The sequence below is a fragment of the Trachymyrmex cornetzi genome, unplaced genomic scaffold, assembly GCF_001594075.2.
Source record: "Trachymyrmex cornetzi isolate Tcor2-1 unplaced genomic scaffold, Tcor1.1 scaffold59, whole genome shotgun sequence".
NCBI lineage: Eukaryota > Metazoa > Arthropoda > Insecta > Hymenoptera > Formicidae > Trachymyrmex > Trachymyrmex cornetzi.
In genome coordinates, this window is record NW_017299903.1 from 303,203 (window position 1) to 327,535 (window position 24,333).

Genomic DNA, 24,333 nt, shown 5'->3' on the forward strand with positions numbered 1-24,333 from the left:
CTTCTTCACTGAGAGAAATGATTTTGTTATAAGAACAAATCAAGGGAAAGCAAATGTGATATTTGTTAAAAAAACGATCGATTTGTTACGATTGCAAATTAATTCGTCAATATACCTAACAAATAATCAATAGTATCGCTAGCAAATAAGAGGCTCATATATACATATATAAGTCGCAGACGATTGCAGGGTCTCAAATCGTAAGAAATTGACTAATTCTAGTCAAGTATTCTTCCTATATTTGACTGTGCTTGGTCGATTTCCTACGACTTAAGACTCCACGATCATCTATGAATTCTATGTAAACGACCTAAAGTCTATCTAAAAGATAGGTTAGATTCTATATAGTTTGTTTCTGTTACTAATAATTGGTTGGTATAGTAGATTAGCAGCAATCACAACAACATAATTTGTTGTCACGTATTTACCGATCACCGGTCAAAGGTACTGGAGGCTTGCTAAATTAACAAAATCCTTTCTCTCAGTGTTTGATATCTAATAGTATATTTGCACTAAAAAGAGAGTTATAGCTATCAAATGTCGAGTGAAATAATTTCAATCAAATGTTCAGATAATATAACTAAACTTAATTTTACCTTTACATATATTTAGTAAATATTACCAAACGGAATTACTCACTAAATATTATTGTAAAGGTAAAATTGCGTTTATATTACCTAAACATTCGGTTGAAATTATTTCTCTCAACGTTTAGTGACTATAATGAGACGTTTTTAATTGAGAGTAATCAATTTTATCACAAATTTTACTGACAGGAAAATATAAATCTATCAAGATTCCATGTATTTTATTATGTACAGGATGTTGAAAACACCTGGTGTATTTCGTTTACAGTAATTCTCGCAGTATTGAGGGTACTACGCGAAACGAAACACTCGATTTGCCATGATCATGTTCTTACCGCAATCCAAGAGCGTGAATCGACTTTCGCGTCCGGATGTACTCTCGAGTCAGCTTCGACATAGAGAACATTGCTTTCCTCCTCACTACGTTTCTTAGTTCCCTCCTTAGGGCGCACGGATGAGTCACGTTTACTCCGACGAAGACCCGTGAACTCCTGCCTCGTCATCCGCCGAGAGTAACGACCCTGACTGTCCCTTTTTCTCCGTCACAAACCAGAAACCGATCCTTCGATGTCATCTCTAGCTGGGACTTTATTAAAGGGAAACTTAATTACTAGGTCAGAAACACCGTGATTTTCTAGAAAACACTTATCGCGACGTCCTGATTTAGATTCCTCGCAAATAAAATTCTTTTAATATATAAATATTAAAAAGAAAACGACAGTATTTTTAAATATGTATATATATATATTATTAATACTGGAGGTTTAATATTTTAATATAGATGTCGACTTTAATCAAATTGTTTTTCTACTTCATATTTCAATGATTTTTTGGTTCCTTATTGTATTAATTATACTTTGCCAACAGTACACAAAGAGAATTTTTTCTTAGAATTTACCTGAAAATTGTGATAATTGTGGAATAACACAATGTTTCAAAAAATTTTATATAATTTTTTCTGATTTATTAATATTTCCACAATAAAATATAAAATATGCTTGATTAATTTTACTAAAAGGCGTAATAATGATTTAAAAATATGTTAAACAGTCTATGATTTTTTATTGTTTTAAATAGAATAGATGTCAAGTAGTGATAAAATATCTCATATAAAATATTTCATAGAAATCTTATAATACAGCATATTTTCAACCTGATCGCTTATGATAATTTTACCAAACAGCATGATAATTGATCAGCTATGATGTATTTATCTTTACTAAAACATCACTAAAGTCGTTCACCAGCAAACAATATTCTGCGGACGGATGCAACGGAGTTTAATTTCTTGCATTTAAAAAACCACCCAGAATAGAATGAAAGACGTAGCATTATAAAATTGTTCACTCTGATCCTAAAAATGCACTTGACGAAGAATGTAATTGAGAGATGTACTTTAACAACACAGTTTTTAGTTGCATTAGTTGTATGCAAAAATAGTTCAGGAATCTTAATAGTTCCAAGAAGTTATATTCTAAAAGTCATAATATAATGACAACTAATCTATATTAAAATATAATGTATAAATTTTACGAAGTGCATTGTAAATATTTTATATTAAAATAATTTATAATTTGCTCGATAAGTTTTATTACGTAATTTATAAAATATCTTTTGTATATTTCAGAAATTCCTATCATTACGACGATATTTAACATATCAAATTGTCTCACGTTTATCACTAAACATGGTAAAATTTGTAGTGAATTTTGCGGTAAATGTAATGAAAAATTCTCTCCGTTTGTCAGTTTATTTTATGTTAATAGGTTTAAGAGCAGATAACAATTTCCACTTTTATTAATGAAAATTGACATATTTGAAGTAATCATAAGTGACAACCATATTTGAATACCGAGGTGCACTATTAGATAGGAATAGTAGTAACCCAATCTGACAATTGTATTTGTATATTTACGTAACATTACTAACAAAGTAACTTTGTAAATACTGTCACCAAGACTCGCTTTGACTAAAAATTCGACTAGAATTAATGTCATTCTTCTCTCTTATTTGTGTTTAAGTACGTATTTTTTGGTCTATCTTCATTAATTTGATTAAAACATACAGGTAAGAAAACATGCATCTGCAATAATTAAATTTTCGATTTATACCGCTTATGCCATATATCTGCGTTTCTGTAAAAATAAACTTTCTTTATTTATATTTTTGCCATTCTTTTTCATCAAGCATTATATCAAGCTTTTGGAGGCTTATTTAAAGTTCTTCCCCTAACGCAATTTTCGGAGTTCTCGCCCAAAGCTAATATTTTTTCTTCGTACCCTCACGAACATCTCGGAGAAGATTTATCGTCAATAAGCAGTTTTCAAAGAAATATTTGCCTCTGTTTTCTGAGAGGAAATAGTAAGGCATCATACGTGTGTTGTAAATTGTAGTCTTCTTTGCAATATATTTAAATTACTCTTAATGATAAATCCTATAAATAATGTTCATCGTTAAGCTAATACTTAAAAGCAAAAAAAAAAGTAACGTTATATTTACTTAAAAATAGCACGTTTATTCTTGTATTTTTAAATCATGGAACTGCGTTCTCATTGTGTGTCATCTCTGTATGTAATATTAATATCTTCGATCGAGGAAAAAATCATGTTAAAAATTATACATGACTCGTGCGTCCGTGAACGAAGCTGCGCGGCGAGTGCAACGTGCAAAAGTATAATAGTGGCAACAGAAGTGGGACATCCGGCAAAAGCAGCGCGTGAACGTTGTAAAAGTGGCGATGAATAATACACGTATATACAGTGAGATTAGCGTTATTAAATTATACCGGGTTTCCCTCGCAAAAGGTTCGGCGATGCGTTCAGCTGGGAAAGTGGATCGTCATACGTATCTGGAAAAAGTCGCATTAAAAAATTTTTGCAGTCTCTCACTCTGTCTGTTTATCCGTTAGCGGAACGAGCACGCATGCTTCTATTAATTACGAATCTAATTAACTGGCTGTTAAACTTAGTCTTCTTAGATTCTTCACGGTCGCGTAACGAGATTGCCAGCTGCGATGTTTTGCGGCATATTCACGATTAAGTGACTAGACACGAGAGACATCACGAATTAAATTTCTTCGTTCGCGTTTATGACGTCGCATCATGATATTGGAAAATCTGTGACGAAGCAAACTGATTCATTATTTATCAACATTTACTAATAATTATAATTTTTTAATTTTGCAATTCCTGTACTAATTTTCCAAATGTTTCTAAGTTTCAAAGTAAAACGAGCAGTTAACCCCAAAAAATTTTCTGTATAACAGCATGTTTATAAGGTTAAAAATTATATTAAAATAGTAAATAAACATATTAATGCGTAAATATATATATATATATATAATACAACGCTATTTATTCTTATTACATCGATATGGTATTTCTTTAAAATTGCAATTATAATATTGAAACAGCTATTACAATTCTTGTAGTATATTTTACCTCTTGTTATTGCATAATTCTGTAAATAACTTGAATGTTATTAAATTTATATTAATTTTTTAATAATAAATAAAAAATTAAATCTTTAAAGTAGAGTTATAAAGTAATATTTCCAAGAGGGACTAATGGCTCGCCCTGAATAAATAAGTTATATATTTTCATGTTAATTGTATATATTTTTTATTTATTTGTCTCGCAACAGACAAAAACTTATAATTAAAAATTAATTATAAAAATCTATTGTACAAAAATTATCAGAATTTTCTGGCAGAATTATTCTGAAAAGATCATTTATAGGACTCATTTGTGGAAGTTGAAAAGTTAAAAAACCGCTATAAAAGATATTCCGTTTGATAATATTCTATTGCAGAGTAATATCATCGTTAGAGATAGAGAATATTTCGTGAATTGACACGACCACGAATATGACGATAATAAATTGTTATTTCACGCCAAAAAAATTATATGTGCGTACATATATACATATATGGCTAAGAACATTCATCATGTACTGCCAACAAGGTCGGCAATAAAAGTAACGGTGGCGGTAATAAAGTGCCTTATATCGATATTATTTGCTGTTCCAGGAGCTTACGGTCAAACGCCTTTCTCCTTACTTGTATACCGGTTCCGTTCCTCTTCGGAGAGAAGCATATCCCTTATGCGTGCGTCATGCGATAGAAAACGAGACGATAAGAAATAGAGCGTGCACTTGCACGTATTACCCAGTCCGACGAATAAATGGCGGCATATACAACAGTGGACCAAATAAACGATGAATCACGCATGGTGCGACCGTAACTCTAGAAATGCTGTTTCTCCCTCCGTGGCAAAATACATAATTAAAGCGGCGTCGGGCTAAAAGCTGTCCCTCTGAATCAACTTGGAAATAGGGGTTATTCTGCTGTCTCAGGGAATTCTCTTAGTCATGTGTGTGGCGAGATTGTCTAAATGCACACGCGTTTAACGCTTTAGACTAACAATAACTATCCGAAATAACTATACTGAAAGAAAAGTTTGGTTGAATATAGCATAGCATTTTTTGATAGACTAACGCAACCAAAAATTGATTGCTATAACCAATTAAAAATGCTATACCATATTTAACCATCTAAATTGTTGCAGCAACCAATCTTTTAGTGTACTGAGCTTCTATCAAACTTTATGATACTTCGAAAAATTCGGTATATTATGTAATATAAAATACTAATATGTGTATCCCAAATTATTTGTATATTAGTCGCGAAAATTTCGTATTTTATTTTGTGAATCACAAAAAATAAGTATTAAGTACATAAGTATTAATATTTATGTAACAAAGTAGACCAAGAATTACATTATGATTGCTTAACATAGTTATTATAATTTGCAATTTACTATTTCCTTTTCTCTGAAACATATATTTTCTACGAATAATAGCAAGAAAAATATTTTTATGCATGCGTAAGTGTGCATGATAATTCTCGCGCGTCGAGTCACTTTCACTCATAGAACTCGATCCGGGTTCTCCGACTACTAATCCGGTATATCCCGTAACCGTTCTTTTACTCTTTCTTTCCACACGTTCTAACAAACGCGATATCTGCGCGTGTTAATATTCGTTAAACAGTGTGGAGCCTCTCGAAAAACGAGTAAGCGACTAAAAATCCTGAATAAAAACCTGACGCCTTTCAGGATGTATTACAGACTAAATTCCCACCACTCGCGACGTTTTCGGGCCACTCTCGCTTTCTCGAGGAATCACCATTTTTTTGACACGCCGTATTTCTTGTCAGCTTCTCATTTATCACTGTCTTTCACTCTACAGTCTAACACTTGGTTTCGTCTCGAGTGTGATCACGGCTGAATAGCCTCATTTTTTCGCCCGAGAAACATCATCGTTACCACAATAGTGCCTTGAACGAGTTAACAAATAATGTAATAAAGATGGACCAACAAAACATATCTCTTGGTATTTAATTAGTAATTGATACACTCTTGGCTGAGGGTCCTGTAAATTGATCAAACGTTGTTAATATACTTCTCTCAGAAACGATTACATTTTTTAATGTGCCATTGCAAATAAAATGCGTAACATAGAAAACAAATTTTTGGAAATGGTTATAATTTTGATGTACAATCATTACATTGTAGATTGTATTCGCGAATAATTTTGTATGTGAGTAATAAGGTTATAAGAAACATCTAAAATAGATTTTTATTCAAATCATTAAACTCTGTTGTATATATACATTGAAAATATTTAATATTAAAAAAAAATACGAATAATGATTTATTTATTCAAAGAACACAAAATTTATAACGAAAAGTAATAATCAATGTTCTTTTTAAATTTTGTAATCAATGCTCCGAAAATTTCTGACCATATTTTTGTATGATGATTTAATTAATTAGTAACAATTTGATACTTTGACACTGGAATGTAACACTGATCTATCCCTTTCTTTTCTGTTTCAGGTGAGTTTAAAGAGAGGATTTTTACCAAACACAAGCGACAATGGAATATCTATTCCAGGAAGTATACGCCTCTATTTCTTTTTCATTTTGTTCGAAACAAGCACATCTACGATGAACAATAGCTTTCATGGAATAGCCATGGAAATGCATTACCACAATTGCTTGTATTGCGCTTTATATCACCGTGGTAGGAAATATTATTTTTGCGCGTTCCCTTGTGAAACCAAGTATTATTACGCGGCGATAATATAGACAGAAAATCAATTAAATCCACTGTTTATTTTCGCACTTCCTATTATACGTTGGAACAGAACGCCTAAAATAGCGATATAATGCATTCTATTTCGAAGAGGGTAATGCACTTCTGCAGCCAGTTTGACAGCCTTGAATTATTGTTGAAATTGGCAAATGTGAGATCATTTGAGTCCATGAAAAAATTAAACTCGATCTTGTTTAATCTTTCTTTTTATAAAACAAAAAAAGATTATTATTAAAGAAGTATAAAAAAGTTAAATGTTTTTAGATTTCAATAGGTATTTTTGTGAGATCGGGATTTTATGATGCTTCTATTTGAAACTTAATAATTTCGGTATGTGTATGTGTGTGTAACTTATTCGCGAGAACTTTATTGCGGCTTCAATACGGCAAAGAAGCCACTGCGAAATCGGCGCGTGTTTAGAATGAATTCTCAAAGCTCCTGCTTCACAGCTGCATTTCTCGCGTCGACACGGTTTTATTCGAGACTTGATACTTTTATATCTCGCGGGAATATATGTACGCACACGAACGAGTGTATCACATCTGATCCACGCCTCTTCGTGCGTTATCGCGAGGAAGCAGATGCACGAATAATGAATTGAGTCTGTCGTAACAACTGATGCTCCCAGTTCACAAACTATGAAGACATATAATCCTTATATGTAGTTTTTAATAACATATATCAATAATGTGCAGAGATAATTAAATTTATAATAAAAAATGCTAAATATATGAGAGATATAGTTATAATATAAATTATAATGTACAAAAAATTTAAGAAAACACATTTGACATTTTTTACTAATAATTTAAAAATAATTATGAATTTGATAATTATTTACTTTTTGATAGTTGTTTATTATGACATCTATTTTATAGATATCACACATTTTATATTATATATTTATATATTTGCATTTTGTATATTTGCATTTTTATATATTTCGTACATTTTTTGTACATTTGTATATGTTGCACATTGTATATAAATATTAATATAGAAGTTGAAAATCTAAATATATATAGTAACTTCAAGCTTGTTTTCAAATTCCAAACAAATGAAGGAAAAAAAAATTTAATATTGTTGGAATACGAATAAAATGAAAATAAAAATGTACTTAATATTGTTTTATAACATATGTGTCGGATAGTATTGTGTTAAAATATATGCTATTGGAAGGTAAAGACTTGCAAATCGATTTCACGAGAAGTAACAACTATGTATAGTACTCTTGACTTTAATATATTTTCTGCTTCTTTTTACTACGTCGTACTTTGCACTGCCATGATTTAAGACGTCATCGACTTATCCGGGACACGGTGAATTTTCTTTATACAGTACGTTCTTTGTAGCTCTCAACAACTAATCGGCGAGAACAACGTTAAGCGTTTTTGTCGAAGTTGCGAACGAGAAGTATATGCGACGTAAATACGGGCAGAAAAAATTGTGTGAGATGCATAAAAGACGAAGAAGTCGCAAATAAAAGAGAAGAAAGGAAATAGCGGGACGAGAGAGATAAGGCATCGACGGGGGAAAGTATTATAACCATAAGTGTCGATGATCTCAGCCTCGCATGTGCGCCGAGTGGAGTACAACTGGGTTCGTGACTTATTGCTTAGGCATTTAGAGGGGAAGTTAATATGTAGAAAAAAGAAGAGAGAGAGAGAGAGAGAGCGAGCGAAGATCAAGTTTAGAGAAACAGAGATGGAAGAGAAAATGTGTACACCACTCTCTAAGTGTGTGGTCGCCAATGCTTAATTACGCTCGACTCGTGAAGTACTCGGGAGTACTCGAAGGTGAACGCGTCTGTAGTCGTAGAAATTGAACTAATTATCACTATCGCATAGTGAGTCGTGCATCTTTTGAATTGTCTCTCGAGAGTGGTCGAGTTCTCGTTTGTAGCAAAGGTCAAGGAATATATCGATTCATATTTTCAAGACAATTAATTTAGGATGTCTTACGGGTTCTGCCCGACAATTAATTTCTTTCCAGGATTTGCGAACGAAATTAATGTCTATCGAATCTTTCAAAGGGATATCTACACGAGAAGAAACTCTCTTCACAATAAATCGTACGATATAAACATTGGTTCTACTATTGACATTTAAAATTGTCAGCCTCTCTCTCTCTCTCTCTCTCTCTCTCTTCTCTCTCTCTCTCTCTCTCTATATATATATATATATATATATTGTTTTCTTCTTATTAGAATTTAATGATTTAACTATATTAACTCCATTCTAAAATTAATTAAAATAGAAAAACGTTTTAATACTTAATTTTATTTACGATACTATCCTGAGTATTACATGTCCGATTCCTGTTCGTAAATTTTTTGCAAGTTTGACAAATTGAATTGTATGCTATATTTTATTATTTTCCAAAATGAAGTTTAAACATTTGTTCTAGAAGGTATCGTAAATTTTTAGAGATTTTTTGGACCATTTTAAATAAATGAAAAAAATCGACGGGTTAAAGATACCTCTCTAAATCTCGTGGAGTAAAATCTCACTCGAAGAGACTGAAAATTGAGCCTGTCTTGAAAAAAAAAGAGTGAAAATTTTGAAGTGAGGTTACTCTTTTGAAATGAGATTCACTCCAAATGAATGAAATTTCAATCTCTTTTTTGGAATGTAATACTAGAGTAGATGGAACCTCACTTCAAAAAAAGGATTGAGATTTCACTCCTTCACTTCGGAGTGAATCTCATTCCAAAAGAGTAAATCTTACTTTAAAAAAAGTGAAAATCTACCACTCTTGAACAAGAGTGACCGTATTTTCACTCCTTTTTCATGACAGGCAATTTTCAGTCTCTTCGAGTGAAATTTCATTCCACGGATTTAAAGAGTAACATAAGCTGCATGTGATCTTATTTCATATAAGATATTTTAATATAAAAATTGGTACATTTTTTTAAACACGTGCAGAATATCATTTTTATTATTTAATTATTGATATATGATAATTTAATTCTAATAATATTATTAGATAAATTAGATTATCAAAATGTGATAGATGTTGTGTGTAATTATTTCTAGATTAATTGTTACTGTACGGTGTTTTTCGCATTCATGTACATGTTGCGATGATTGAATTGCAAACAAAATCATGTACGCACGATATGTTTTCCAGAACACGTAAAGTATTTCATTCATACTCGAATTCGTGCTTCTTTATACGTTTTTAATATGCAACAGGCGCAATTTTTCTGATCTTCTAATTTGTGTCACGTCTATGAGAAAAGCGCATCGTGTTCGCAATTAAAATTTTAAAGATTACAACGTTCAATCAATTGCTATGTTATTCGCATTAAACTATATCGCCTTTTGTGGTCGTATCGCTAATGATCTCTCTGCATCGTTGACGAATCTAAGCTCTCAATAGATTGATAATCGTTTCAAACAATTAGGTTCAATTTGTTTCGATCTTATCGGAATCCTGATAAGCTATCTCCAAATGTCTGAGTTGAGTTTAGTTCCGCATTGTTGTTTCGCCTCTTTATAATAATTGTGCCTTTTTTCTTTTTTTTTTGCACTCGGGATCAGCATGTGTTCGCGCACCTGCAGCGGCTCTCTCGCTCGGAGAAGAATGCAAGGACGACATTTATGATCACAATGTGCTTCTCTCGGGAAAGGCGAAACGCATCTGCTTGAGAACGACGATGGTCGCGTGCCTGACTGCGTTCCAATTACGCTTAATTATTATCGCGATAATCGGCATTACCGGAGCGGGATGTCGCGATCGACGGTATAGATAAGTGGCTTGCGAAGCATGCTGCTCGACCTGTTCTTTTATTTTTTTTACTGCATTTGATGTTCCGCTCACCATCGTGACGATTCATGACACAAGATAATCGGAGAAGCGATATGAATAATGGAAAAATATATAAATGACTAGCGCCATTCGCGTACATCGATTAGACAAAGCGCAAGGCTGGAGGGTGGCACTTGGGTCATTTAATTACCATTTACGACACCTGCGTCACATACTTGTACTTAAAGTTATTTAGAAAATTGGTGAAATGCGTGCTTTCGCACATAAAAATGGAAATGGGAAAATTTCTAAATAAATAACATTTAAGTACGAAAATTTTATCGTTATTAGTAAAGTCTTGAAAGTAATAAAAAATATGTATGGTATATATAGTACAGTGAAATAAGTATCAAAGTGTAATACGTCATGCAACTTGACTGATGAATATAAGTATTAAAATGATTTAAAAAAATTCTTGTAATCTATAAACTAAGACAGATTGTCATTATAAAAAGAGATAAGATATGTCGCATTTGCTGAGGTAGCCATCAGAATGAATAGTCTGCCATAAAACATATGGTTTGAAGAAGAATAATGGTAAAAGTGATTACGGCAAGCATCACTTGGCAAGCTTATTTCCGGTCGTTTACTACAGATTTGGTAGACGATTTTCCAGGATTCTATGATCATATTCCATGCCCTAACTTAAATCGCATTTATCCTCGATGAATTATAAAACGGAGGAAACTATAATAACTCTATCTGAGCATCCTATGTATATTATTCATTGCTTCTAAAAGCCATCGAGACATATATAATTATATTGCGTCTGTAGATTTTAGGTCATGCGAGCTTGGCAATCTTATCCGTGTTTGCGCATATTCCTGAATAAACGATTATAAATTTTTTTCAATCATATTCATTTTTGAATTGATCGTTGATTTGAGGATTTGATGCAACAAGAACTTAACCCACTTTTCCTAAAATTTGGAAAAAATCTTGATTGATGAACAATGTTAATAATAGCAAAAAATTTAGGAAAATTAAATCTAAATTCAACTGGTTCTCAGCCTAACCATTGCTATTACAAGTTTCGCTTTAAATTATCATTGCACTTAATTCTTTGATTAGCATCGTTCGGCATAAATCTTTCGGCACTCGCCGCGCTTTTTCACGAGCGCGAGCTCGCTGACATGGAAAAAAATGTATGAAATCTTCGTAACGTTAACGACGGCGATTTATCGCGAACTGTGAACGATCGTTAGAGCTCGGGTGTGCACCCGTCGAATAATGAGTATGGTTGTATGTTCAAGAGCCGGAGTATAGTTCATGATTAAAGGTGATCTCATACCATAAGGACAATCGCCATTTTTCGTGAAACGTGGGAGGTTTTAGATTTAGATAGTATCGTTCCAAATGGTCCAATTTAGAATATCGCGAAAGAAAATTACGATTTTTAATATATTACAATACATATGTTTTGATAATTAAATAATATAATCTAAATCCATTTAAATTCTGAACAAATAAAGTTCCTTTTTTTGATAAACAATAAGAATGTTTGATTAATTATATTATTTGATTGTTACAAAGAAAATTAGGGGATTGTATTTCATCATTTATAGTTCAAAAATTATTTGATAAATTAAACATTAATTAAACGAAGTGTTTTCTGTAAATTGAGAGTTTTGATACGTACAGCCATAGTTTTGTTGATACGTAATTAACAAAAACTTTTTTACTTTTTCATTAAAAAATTGTGTTGTTCTAATAATAATCTTGGAATAATCAAAATTGCGTTGTTCTCTGATCAAAATTTGATTATTCTAATCAAATTTTGCTTAGAGCAATACAATTTTTAAATGAAAAAATAAGAAAGCTTTGTTGTTAGTCACATGCCAATAAAATTATGGTTGTACGTATCAAAACTTCTTCTTTCTTTTAATGTAGATTAACTAATTATAGAGACTATTTTTGAAATTAAGATCACATACTGCTGCAATTTTTTAATCCTTAATAAGTCTTCAAACATGAAATGTTTACATTTTAAATTAAATGCTGAAATGTTTTCTTATCCTAATTAGCTTTTTTCTATTAATGAATTAAATGCTGATTCCAATATTTATCTTCTCTATTTTCAGCGTGGAGAATCGTTACGTTTTTGAGGGAGGATTTATTAATTCATTAATGCACGCTCTCGGGCATGCGATAATGCAAACATCGTTAGAGATATCGGTTGGCACGCTTGCTCTATTTGCGACTCGAAAGGGCTTACGCTAGCCTAATTTATCCGCGTATCATTCAATTCGAGCTTAGTGGTACGAATACCGAATGGCGAGTATGCTCCACGAAATGCACAACAGCGCACGCACGAGGGTCCTTGCTTTCTTCCTCTTCATTCACACATAGGGACACCGACACTAACCGAGTGTCCACAAAAGCCCTATCGAACGGTCTCCACTAACCACAATGAAGGGGGAAAGAACGAGAGAAAGCCCTTCCTATTGGAAGTATTACAAAGCACATGTACTTTGCCTCTAGTTCTGTTAAGCGAGTGCACGAGCCGCGAAAAGCGAACGTTTTGTTTCTCACAATGCACAAAACCACATGGTTTTTTAATTTACATAGTGAACGCTCAAGATATTCAATAGAAATGCTGCAAGATCTACATTCACCGTTTTGTCCATTTTTTAAATAATGACCTATTTTGTGATTACTATTCTTAAATAATGATGAAAACATTTAAGTATCTCTGTTACTTTATGCCGAATATAAAATGACATAAAAAAATAATATCTTATTTATACTATTTCTTTAAAATTTGAATTCTTAATTTATTTATATTTTAATGTTTAAAGCCCGATCTTCTGCGTCTTATTTAGATCGGGCTTATATAAGGTAAATGGTGGAATGAATTTTATTCAGAAGTTATAAAAAAAGATTTGCAGGTATAAAGTTATATTTTGAGGATTATACAATTTAAATTACTTAATTTTTTTTAATTAGACAAATTCAGACAAAAGCGCAGTGACTATAATTTTATAGTTATATTTGGGACCAACCATAAAAAATATAGTCACTTTAACCATTTTTATGGTAATTTCAACTATAATTATAGTCATTTTAGGTTGCCAACTATATGCATTTGTTGCTAGAACTATATACATAGTTACTGTTACTATTATTATAGTAGTAACAATCATAATTATAGTGATATGTAATTATAGTTACAAATACTAAACATTTTTCTCTCAGTGCGATAAGGAAAAATAGGTCTACTGGATTCTACGCACCGATAGTTGCATCGGAAATGTGGTAGTCATCACGTAGCATATTATAGCTGCGAATCAGAGATGCGCGGAACTATAGTTATTCGTTGGACCCACATAGTGAGATAAAGTACGTTTACCTGAAAGGGAATAATTATTCGGCGCAAACCAGTTTCGCGGACACGACGCTTATGTACAAAGGAGGAGGGCCTCCGCTTCGAAAATACCATCGTGTTCGAGCCGTGGGACATGGCGTTTCTGTTGGGCGGAGGGTCGATTCCGTTTTAATTAAACGTCGGCTTACCGCGCGCCGTAAATCGCCGACGCCGGGTTCTCCTCGCGCGTTTTCGAATTAATCTCGATTTTCGCCCGGAGGTGCGCAACGCGTTTCGCGCTTCGCGCGCGTGAAACGAGCTTTCGTTCGTTCGCGACGTCGGAAACAATAAATTCCCCGAGGGTCTTCTAATAATTCGCACGCGCATCTCCTCCCGTGCGTACTCGCATCTTAAGATATATTCAGGCCACTAGGCTGCAGATGTTTCCATCTTTTTGAGAATCGAAAATAAATCGGAGTAAATATGTACCAAGTCCTGCTACAAAATTATTATTTAATCCTTCTGTTTATTTAAAATGCTTTTTTTGTCATGTATAATTAATTTGCAAAATTCTTAATTGCCTTTTAGATAGAGTTTAATTTTTTTAGTATACTTGATTTAAAAAAAGTGAACATAACGGTGTCGATTTAAGACCAATGTTTTTTTCTGTGTGGTAACAATTATGAATATAGAATGATAATGATAAAAGATATCAGATACAAGATGTTAATACATTTACTTAAATACTATTAACATTTGTTCTTGTAAATTATACACAACTATATATATATAAATTTTAAGAGATAACGCGAAAATATGCATGGAGACATGCATGTTTAATTCCTTTCTTGTTTAATGAAATTCTTTATCTATGCAATTAAGTGATCGAGATACGCGTGGCACGAGTTTGCCAGTTAATAATTGGTTGTAATGTCCGTTCGTAAGCTACTGTTCTCGTAACAGCTGGCCATTACGGTAATTAAGGCACGTGAGGAAAGATGTGTCGGCTATTTTAATTCCCATATATAAAATAATCGTATATTCGAACGGAGCTTAGCTTCGGACAATGAGTACATAATTGTCTATAACTAATGAATATAATCGCCCTCTTTACAAATCGATCCTTTTGTTATTAAAACCTACAATAAGAATGGACATGTAATATCATGAAGTGCCAAAGACATGTACCTACATATGAAATAGAACATAATTATTATATTTTTATAAAATGGGGCCTATTTTTATAAAATGGGTTTTTATAATAAAAATAAATACCGAACCTAAATAAAAAATATATTGAACAAGTTTTTACGTCTAGACTCTAGAAAATCTATCAATCAATGTTAAATCAACTAGCGTTTTCGGAAAACTGCTGGAAAACTAACATCCGTATTCTTTGTGATTATATTGTTTTGTATACCTATTTTTAATTCTTTGTTGACGCACTTTAGTTGAACCTTAGAATTGAACCATTTTCGGAATTTTGGATGTATCTATGGTCAAAGACATATACTATGTACATAGTAAATGTTTCTAGAATCTATTTTTATCGGATTTTTTTGCATGATTTATGGTCACTTCAACTATTATATCACAGCTTATAGAATATGTTAGTTTATCTTTCGTGCTATAAGATCTATTGTTATTGGTTTTTTTGCATGGTTTATGGTTACCTCAACTATTATATTAGTTATTATAAAATATGATAGTTTATCTTCCTTACCGTCATATGTTTTATTATTCCATTTTATGATTTTATGGTTTAAAATGTTTTATTTGAATATCTATATATCTTATTTTGAAGATTCGAGAAACTTTGTTAGTTTTCATTTTTATATCTTATACTATCTCACAATCAAAGAATTAGAGTTTGAGTCATCTTTATGCGTGTTGTATATATATAATAAATTTATTTTGTTTTCCTTCAGTTTTCTTATGTATTTGATTGCTTTATGTCGCAAGATTTTTCTTTGAAGTTTATATTTTTTTACGAATTCCTCTCTTCCTGAAAAGTTAAGTCTCCTGTTTTTCATCCTATATTTTTATTTTTAAAAAAGATTAGAGTTATTGTAATCTCCTTCTCTAAGTAGTTATTCAACATTTCTATTTCCCGTGTTCTAGAGCAGCACTTCAGATTGCGTGAACGAAAACAATCAAGAAGTCCACAGAGCGTAATAAGATAATATGAGATAAATTACCTGTTCTGAGTAATTATTATTCTTTTGAAACTGTCACTTTTCAACAAAGAAAATAAATATGATTAAATATATGTCGTTATGTGAAACTTTCACTGAGACATTAATTAGCATACATAAAATAATTCTTGAATCATATTTATTTTTCGGTCGAATAAGTTTGGAAACTATTTCGATCGATCTGTCCAGTAGGTAACAATTTCCATACCGTCAATTATAACGTTGAAAGCGATTAAACGACATATGATATGAGGAGAAAGTTTCTTATCCGGTTTCTGATTAGAGGGACTGAAATCTTTGTCTTTGTTTTATTCAATTTCTCCAGCTAGCGATAACGTTGCGTTTGCTGTAATAGCACTCTCAACACTTTCACTATAATTTCTTTTCTCAGGACAACATTTGCAAGTAAAGTTATAATATAAGTGAGGGAGACCCCGGGGCTAGTAGACTCATTTTTCAGTTTCAAATTTTTACAGACGAAATTAAGAGACTTATCGAAAAAATGAATTCTACACCAGTTACTACATATATTTGACTATCTAATAATATTTTAATAATAAGGGACAACTAATAACTAATATGAAAAAAAATTCACTTTTCTAATGCATTCCATCTGATTCAACTATATATATATATATATATATATATAACCGCGGGACCAGGGTAATTTGATTAAGATTATTAAAATGAAGATTAATGTATTTTAAGCTGCATCTTTGGCTACATATTAATAAATGTTTTATAAAAATATATTTTAAACATAAACATTCGCTTTGCAGGGCAGAACAATGCTTCTTTTTGCAAAATTTGTTAATTTCGTGCAAAAATACGTCGAATTAGCCTAATTTTCGAGATTAGATATGAGGGAATTAAACTTATAACATTTACCACTGAGGTAAATCTCTTTAAAGGAATAAAATTTTGAGTAAATATAAGAGTCGTCACTAAATGAGTCATACAGTTCCATGCTGTGGTTAGTCTACTATCCCCCATCCGTTCATTTTTTAAGAACATTAACAATATACGATAACAAAGACACATAAACAAAAAAAATCTGTTGGATTAAGTGAGAACTACACTTACCATCTAAATAGAAATCAAATATCTCAGACAATCATATACGATTGTAAAACAAAAACTTTAAGAATAAAAATATTTACTTAGGTGTAACTTCTATCATAGATGTGTTCGTAACTAGATGTTACAGCAGAATGAGCGGTGCTGATGCGTGCTCAGACACGTTTACGCGTGTCTCGCATGTTTTGTTTTTAATGTAGCCTCGATTATTCTACTTATCCCTATATTCTACTGACCACGGTCTCCCCTACACCGAAAACATTATATTCTTAATTTAAGAATATCCTTATACTCACGTATAGTATGTTTTCCTCTAAAATAAGTGCTGAGACGATCCTCTTAATTTAAGAGGGTAATCATCTAAAAATTAGTATATTTTCTTAATATGAGAATGTACAGGATGTCCTATTTTAAATCGATGATCTCAAATATCTCTTGAACAATACATTTTAGAGAAAAATGCTTCAGACAAAAGTGGCATGGTTTTAAGGGGAACATCATCAAAAACCGTGTGAAGCGCGCGTGTAGCGCACGTGTAGCGACGATCGCTTTCGCAAATCGAGAATATATTATTAATTTAAAAGGAAATATTAAGTACATCTTTCAAGAATACAATTTTTTCGGTGATACTTTACAATAATCTTACAGTTATATATATATATATATACATGTGTGTAGGTATAATATTGTTGCATAAACAAGCACGTACTATATATAATAATTATAATCTGCATATTCTGCATGAAAAATACATGTTTTTTTTTTCAGTTTTATTATAATTGTGCGAATATTATATTATCGCAAAAACGTAATAATTATTTTATATACTCTTGTATTCACTTTTAAACTATATTATATTCTAAAGGAGGAGAAGAAAGCACGAAGTTACATAAAGATTTTTTTTCAGTATCAGTGCGCTCCTCGCCCTGATGAAGTGAATGGCAAAGTTCACGAAACGTTGGCATTAGCAATGGACAAAAACATGGCGATAACCTGCAAACCTTCTATAGCATCTTTATTTTGTTATTAAAATATAAATATTTATTTTCAACAAAATAATGTTTTGAACATAATCGTAGGGTAAAAGTCATTTTCAAGCATATGGAGACACCTGCAAATTAACTGTGCTACCTGAATTCTAGCAACTTACAATTAGATAAGTTTCCCAGTATCTCTGCATAACCGGTGAAATGTCGCAATACTTTTTACGAGAATATTGCGTGCAGTGCAGCGTATTGCTAGCATTTTAAAAATACGTCAAGCATTTCCTGGATGTTGCGTGCGGTTCCGCAATCGTACTATATGATCCCAGAATTATGTCTCAGACTCAACCTCTTTTTTATTCGTTGATTTTCTGATCTCAGCGATATTTCTCTCTTTCTTACATAAGTACCTTTGGAATTTAGTCTCAAATATTTATAAATCAGATTAAAGTCTTTGCAAATTAAACGAGGAGCAAACTTCTGTTCTCTATTGTCATTCATAAACCTAACTTAGAAGTCAATAAAATCCCATTAATATATTTCTCACCGCTTATGGCTACACCCAGAGAAAAGGTTGCTTCGATTTAAAGAAATTTTCTTTGCTATACGGTTAAAGAAAAATTTTTTTAATTTGTAAAAAAATTTTTTTTATTTAAACATTTTTTTAAATCAAATAAAATTGATTTGATTTAAAGAAATGACGTTCAAATCATGATTTCTTGGATTTGAACATGATTTCTTTAAATAAAGTACATTTTATTTAATAAATATATAACGATAAATGGGCAAATAAGAGTCAAATGTATTTTTAAAAATTAACGTATAAACATTATTAAAAATAGTTGTAATACATACATAAAGAATGTAGACATATTACATGTTTTGGCTCTTATATTGAGCCATCTTCAGACAATATTCTCCTTTCGCTTTTACGTTAGTTACCGTCGTCAAACTAGATAAAAACGTGATGTAGTGTGTTTTAATTAATGTAGCGATCTTGATGACTGTCTCATAGAAAATTTTATTTGATTTTAAAAAATAACATTTCAAAAAATCAAAGAAATTTTTTCTCTCTTGTGACTGTAACCGAGCGTGGTGACTTCTCTCATATGACTGGTGCGCGCGCTGATTGTACATACACGATCATATGGGACCTACTGTTTAACATCGATTCCGAACGACGATTTTTGTTAGAGAAGTTCTCTTGGCAAAGATACTCTCGGTGGTTTGCCATTGTCTGCCCAGAGGAGCTATGAGCGTTCGAAAAATTTTTCGGTTCTGCCTGGGATCGAACCCGGGATCTCTGGCATAGCAGTCTCTTACGCTGTACCTACGCCTCACTCGCACTCCTTTAACCGTATAGCAAAGAAAATTTCTTTAAATCGAAACAATCTTTTCTCTGGGTGTAAAAGACTCGGTTCCTCGATTCTCAATTCAATTTCGGAAAGATTTTATTAACTTTAGATGAAGAAATATTCAAAATAAACAGAAAATGATTTTAGAAGTATGAACATATGCAACTCCAGGAAATATTTCAGAATTATTATTCCAGTGCAGCTTTACGCGTCACACATTGCGTTCTAAGCACGTGGCGTGCCGAGAACGCGCATGACGCGCTCCTGTAACGGCGCGGGCGCCAGCCGATCCCACGCTCCTTGCATAACGTGACTGACCTACCGTACGGTCGGTAGTACAACATATATGTAGTGTCTAATATCTGGTCGAAGCTCTGATGCGCGGCGAATGTTAAAGCCGAGCTAAAAGGAAATTTGCGTTGGTACGCGCAAACGTAAAAAAGAAGTCATTTGTGCATGGCATTTGACCTGCCCTTAAAGTGGCGTCATAATTTTCATCAACTTAACAAATACAGTTAACACGTGTTCCAAGTGTTTTAACGGCGTTTTCTGACGGCAAGTGCCAAATAATTCCGTGTTCGTTTAACTCTCGTGAACTTTTCTATTTTTACACTTAATATCGCTTATACGGGCATTATACCTATATTGTATGGTAAAAATATTGAGATAGGATTTAATAGAATAGACTTTTTAGAACGCGTGTTATTTTATGGGATACAAATTGACAATTTTATCAAGCGAGGGGTGATATAGTAAGTCTCTTCCATAAAGAGATATAATAATCAATTCAACTTTATGTGTGTGGCTGATTGTTTCTTCTTTCTAAATCTTCACTTTCTTATTCTCTCTGTCTCTTTTGCTCTTTATTTTATCCATTAAAGCTATGTTCCAAAACTTCCTCTCCGAGGAAAATTTTACTCGAAATATATACATATAACGTATACTATAGCGTATAAAGTAAAATCTTTCTCGGAGAGGAAGTTTTGGAACGTAGCCTAGATACTTTACCGCAGGTGGAACAATTGACCCTGTATCGATTTTATTTCATATTATTTTATTTTTATAAAAGTTTTATAATTTGAACATTTGCATTTCTTGTTTCTATTATGATGCTGCAACATTATGTTATATTATGAACTATAATGCATGATATAATAATCCAATAATATACGCTTTTGCATAAACATAAGCACTTTTAAAGGATTAATGGCTTTATCTCACATGTAAATACGGAATGCTTTCTGTAACTGTAGCCTTACAGCGAATCGTTAAACAGGTTTGATAACCTATTTCAAATTAACTGTGAAGCCAATTTAAATGATTCCAGTATTTTTGCACTTATCTTCCTATTAGTGCTTTTGTTAGTGTTTCTTGTCTAATATCATTAATCAACCATTCGCCTTGATATCTTTATCATTGTCTATAAAGAAAGAGGGGAGAGAAATTTTCACATAAACATAGTTTGAAAAAAAATTATCCATTTCCGACAGCTATCGCAATACTTGCTTCCTTCCCAAAATTCTTCAAACAGAAATGGGAAACCTTAATGTACTTACGATCGGACTTGCCGAACGAAACAAACAAAAACAAACCGAAGAAGTCGTCGAACACGAACAGGAAGCGCCGGTGTGAAGTTGGCACCCCATTTTGGAAAAATCGATATTTTATACACAGTTCCGTTTGCACCCACAATAGTTCTACAGTTCCTGCTAAGTTTTAACAATAGTTCCACTGATTTAGCTAAAAAAAAAATTTTATAAATGGGGTGCCAACTTCGCGTGGCACCCCAAGTATCGCAAAAATTAATTTTTATCACGAAATTCTAAAGTTCTCGAAGAGTTCTACAGTTCCTGATACAGGTTTCAGCGACAGTTCCGGCCTCTAAGTATTTTTAAATTTTTTAAAGTGAGAGCCAGCACCCCGCCGCAAGAGTAAAGTACCGCGTAACGGTCAGTTCCCGTGGACTTTTTTCTAGTTTCCTACAGTTCTACAATAGTTCTAACGCTTTCTGTAGCTTTTGCACAGAGTTCTGACCTCTACGTATTTTTAAACAATTTTTTAATGTCAGAGCTGGCACCCCACTACAAGAGTAAAGTACCACTTAACAGTTCCCGCCGACTTTTTGCTATTTTCCTATTGCTTTGCAATAATTCCAATGCTATCTAGAGGTTTTTATCAAGGTTCCTATTTTTAAAACAGTCACTGATATGCGAAAACTATCAAGAACTGCTATAAAACGATAAGGACTATCGGCATCGCATGCTTATAAAAAAAATATGCTACCAGCAGTCAGATTAAAAAATTATTTAATGATACATAATGGCGAGAACTTTATGCGAGACATATTGAAAGCGTTAGAACTGTTGCAGAACTATTGGAAAAACCTGAAATATCGTTTATGCGTTCTTTTTTAAGTTTACCAATATTCTTATAATTCAAATTAATATAACGTTTCGTGATATAAAAAATAAAAAATATAGAAACAAACAATAATAAATTAACAAAAATCTAAAAAAAAACTCTAACAGCTGCGTGTACCAGCAGTCAGATTAAAAAATTGTACAATAAATAGTTTAACAGCGAAATTACTGTTGAAATATGTCAAGTAATTTAACAATTTTTAATCTGATCGCTGGCATACCGCACCACAACAGTAAAATACCATGTAATGGAACGCCTAAACAATATTTCAAGTTTTTCTAATAGTTCTTCAACAGTTCTAACACTTTCAATATGTCTCGCATAAAGTTCTCGCCCTTACGTATCATTAAATAATTTTTTAATCTGACTGCTGGTAGCATATTTTTTATAAGTATGCCGATAGTCCCTATCGTTTTATGGCAGTCCTTGATAGTTTTCGCATATCAGAGACTGTTTTAAAAATAGGAACCTTGATGAAAACCTCTAGAAAGCGTTGGAATTATTGCAAAACAATAGGAAAATAGCAAAAAGTCGGCGAGAACTCACCGTTACGCGGTACTTTGCTTTTGCGGTGGGGTCTCACTGGCTCTCACTTTAAAAAATTGTTTAAAAATACTTAGAGACCGGAACTGTCGCTGAAACCTATCAGGAACTGTAGAACTCTTCGAGAACTTCAGAATTTCGTGATAAAAATTAATTTTTGCGATACTTGGGGTGCCACGCGAAGTTGGCACCCCATTTATAAATTTTTTTTTTTTTTTTTAAGTTAAATCAGCGGAACTATTATTAAAACTTAGCAGGAACTGTAGAACTATTGTGGGTACAAACGGAACTATGTATAAAATATCGATTTTTTCAAAATGGAGTGCCAACTTCACACCGCGGCACAGGAAGCCTCGTCGTCATGTAAGGACATGTGTATCATTAGGAAAAAGAAGCCTCATGCGAATCCTTTCTTTTTTCAAATTGATTTGACGGAGTAAATTTATTGCGGTTAATGCGAAAGTTTGATGCTTTCTTTATGGTTTTCCCGCGTGACTGCGGAACGAGATTCACGAGATTTAGCCGAACGGCAATCAATTAATTTTACGGTAACAATACGAGTGAACGCTAATTATGTAATAATATCATATGTCTGGAGAATTATACAGCCACATGATAATTTCTAGAAAAAGTAAATTAGCTTCTGAATGAATTTAATTAAAGAATTCAAGTGGTTCAGTTTACTTTAATTGAGACTATAAGAGGATAATTGTCCTAAATATTGTGAAACGTTCTTTTAACTCTGAAAAAAAAAACAGATTGGACTAACGCTGTATTGAATCATACGCTACAAAGATTACTTTCGTGCAGATGTAGAAATTGGAATGTTAAAACATTTATGTCGATTTCAATCATCACAGGAAATGTTTTAACTAGCATTCAGAGCATAGATCCGGAAATCCGAGGTACACTAATACGAAATAAAACGATAAATGTTGGAATTTACGTAACCGTGTCGCGATTTCCTATAACGCTGCAGTTAATTTCTTATGCATGCTTGCCTTGAATACTTGCTCCACCGAAGATCCTTGAAATATTATAGTTGGCGGTAATCAATGAAGCTTTACTTAAGCTTTTTTTATGTAAATTTTTACTAAGACAGTTATCTTTTATTAAGAATATCAGAAAATTTTATTGCATTCTGATTAAAGATTGACAATAACGGTGCCACTCCTTACAATTATGATTTTTCTTACAATGTAAAACAGAAAAAGAAACACATAAACGTTGTAAATTGATGCTTTAGATGCTATGCATTCCCAGCGGATTGAAAGTCTTGTTGGTATACGCTAATCTGGGTTCTCTCTCTCTCTCTCTCTCTCTCTCTCTCATCGACATTTCTCATTAATATCTTTACTATTTCATAGCAAGAATAGACTTAGATATCAGCGTACTATTCAAAATTGGCTCCTGACTTCCGTAAGCCCTCGATTATTCATAGAAAATCACGCTTGATGGTTCACAACGATGCTTTTACCTGAATAAATCATAGAAAATCCGATCTTACCATCAACGTTTAACAATCTCATCGATCATTTGTCTTCACTGCTTTTTTCATTTTTGTAAGTCTAACGTTTTCATCCGATTTTACGATTATACAGTTGCGATTACTTCCACAAAACAAACTATAATAGTTGTATATCGAAAAATTATATCCTACAATACAACACACACACATACACACACATATTTCTTAAAAGATTATGACAGGATGTAAACATTTTTTATCTTTTTATTTTTAATTTATTATTTGGTACATTTGTAGAATTTTGTTTTAATTCAACTGCCTGTGCGAGAATCGAATCTGACAAGGGACCATCTCGGTTTGTACAACAAGTTATTGAAAATGCTTGATATCAGCGAAAGTTGATAACATAAGATGCAAATAAGGAAAATGGCGGG

The 24,333-nt window shown here is 32.5% G+C and overlaps 1 protein-coding gene and 1 long non-coding RNA gene across 5 annotated transcripts in view; both read left to right on the forward strand.

Annotated features, from left to right (window-relative positions):
- The window catches only part of raskol (Ras GTPase-activating protein raskol), a 152,708-nt gene that overhangs the window by 87,131 nt on the left and 41,244 nt on the right, over nucleotides 1-24,333 (forward strand). The window lies entirely within an intron of this gene.
- On the forward strand, nucleotides 3,749-6,554 carry LOC108766434 (uncharacterized). Its single transcript, XR_001940372.1, has 3 exons — nucleotides 3,749-3,864; nucleotides 4,615-4,816; nucleotides 6,485-6,554. It is a non-coding gene; the product is annotated as an uncharacterized LOC108766434 (long non-coding RNA).